Source organism: Palaemon carinicauda, chromosome 8, assembly GCF_036898095.1.
Source record: "Palaemon carinicauda isolate YSFRI2023 chromosome 8, ASM3689809v2, whole genome shotgun sequence".
In the NCBI taxonomy this organism is placed as follows: Eukaryota; Metazoa; Arthropoda; class Malacostraca; order Decapoda; family Palaemonidae; genus Palaemon; species Palaemon carinicauda.
Genome location: NC_090732.1, coordinates 48,898,915 through 48,901,414, shown reverse-complemented (window position 1 = coordinate 48,901,414; position 2,500 = coordinate 48,898,915).

The following is a 2,500-nucleotide window of genomic DNA, read 5'->3' as shown; positions in this document are numbered from 1 at the left end:
TCTCTTCTATTGGTACTATTTTAAAACAAGTATTTCACTTTGTTCAAGATTAGTGGACCAGTTTAAAATTATTACAATAATAATTAGTTATAATCTTATTGAAAATAGGCCTAGTGGATCAGTGTTGGGTTATCATTAATTTTAAAGTTATTATTATTATTATTATTATTATTATTATTATTAACATGTCAGCTTATGACTGGGGTTTGGCCAGTTTTCATCACTACTTTGCTAGTCCGGAATGGTGATGGTGGGAGAATTTTATCTGATCGTTCACAGCAAACCAACCACGTTAAGGTGTCTCCACTCAACATTCATAATATTCCCTTAGCACAAGTCAAGAAATGTCCTACATATTTATCAACATTCCAAAATAGTAAATTATTATTTTTAAGAATCAAATTAAAAAATATAGTTACAATAAACTCTGTCAGATAACCTATTTTAACAGATAAAAAAAAAAAATATAAAAAACAGATAAAAGAAAAAACTGACAGACAAATGAACACTGATAAAGAATTAAAAAACAAAATATAAAATACAGATAAAAGAAAAAACTGACAGACAAATGAACACTGATAAAGAATTAAAAAAACAAAATATAAAAAACAGATAAAATAAAAACTGACACACAAATGAACACTGATAAAGAAATAGTTGAAAGTCTGGGAAAATATAAATCACATGCTTCATGTATTTTTTTTTCACCTTTTTTTACGAGGGGAAAATTCCCAATTAGGTCGTGAACTTATCTCTGGACTATTTTCAAATTTGTGATATATAATACAATCACATACCCACACATATATTTGCGGGTATAGTTAGAAAACTATCAGATAAGATCCAAGAAAGTAGACTGAGGTGGTACGGTCATGTCATGAGAAGAGATGAACAGTACATTGGGAGGAGAGTGATGGAAATGGAGGTACAGGGAACGAGAAGGAGAGGGAGACCAAAGTGAAGGTGGGTGGACTGTATCAAGGATGGCCTTCGATCAAAGGGATTAACCGGTGATGAGGTGTGGGACAGAGGTAGATGGAGAAAGCTGACCAGAAACATCGACCCCACATAGAAGTGGGAAAAGATGTAGACAAAGAAGAAGAAGACAGTAGCGTATGGAAAGACATGTTTGGGGCTTTTGTCCTGCAGTGGACTAACAACGGCTGCTGCTGCTGATGATGATGATGATGATGATGATAATAATATAGAAAACATCTGTTAATCAGTTTTTAAAGTTATTGTGAGAGCTACCGGGTCTACATCGAAAACACCATTAGGCCTAAAGTTGAAGTCAGAGGTGGAAAGACATGTCTGAGGCCTTTGTCCTGTAGTGGACTAACAACGGCTGCTGCTGGTGATGATGATATTATAGAAAACATCTGTTAATCAATTTTTCAAATTATTGTGAGAGCTACCGGGTCTACATCGAAAACACCATTAGGCCTATAAGTTGAAATCAGAGGTGGAAAGACATGTCTGAGGCCTTTGTCCTGCAGTGGACTAACAACAGCTGCTACTGATGATGATCATGTTATAGAAAACATCTGATAATCAATTTCTAAAGCTATTGTGAGAGCTACCGGGTCTACATCGAAAACACCATTAGGCCTATAAGTTGAAATCAGAGATGGAAAGACATGCCTGAGGCCTTTGTCCTGCAGTGGAGTAGCAACGGCTGCTGCTGCTGATGATGATATTATAGAAAACACCTGTTAATTAATTTTTAATGTTATTGTAAGAGCTACCGGGTCTATACCGAAAACACCATTAGGCCTATGAGTTAAAATCAGAGATTAAAAGTTGAAAGCATCCCCGAATAAGTTTATAATATTGCAATTTTCCTGTTCCATTTTGCTTGCTTGAAAGCTAGTATGATATTGAGTTATTATTCTTTAGGAAACACAGGGGAATAAACTAAGGCCATATGATAATCTTTTACGTTTAGAGTTTTGACTCATGTTCATGTTGTTGTTGGCGTGAAAAACATCGAACACGTGTTTAACTAATCTACTGTGATGTTGATGTTTAGAAGACGAAGATTTTAAACTATAGTATCTCATTTCAACAGCTGATCTCGTTTTGTGGATACTTGGGTCTTAAGGAGAGCAAAATAATGCAGATAACTTGAAACTTTCGGCGAGAATTTACAGATGTTTAGACTAATTCACGGTCTAGTTATATACCTAGACCATGGACCAAATGAGGTTTTTATGTCTCGTAAGATAAAGCAATCAAGTTTAAATAGATTTAATATAAAAATCTTACTCGATTCTCTTCTCTTGTCTTTCATTTATTTTCTACATTGTCTATTAAGACTATCTATTAAACCTATCATCAAACTATTATTAACAAATCTAGATCATCTATTAAGATGTGTATTCATAAAAAGAAATATATTAGGAATTTCTATTTCCTGTTTCAAACGCATAAACACATACAGTTAATGAATAAAATCGTGAAAGGAAACGATTATTTTTTTACCTGAAGACTTTATAATTCA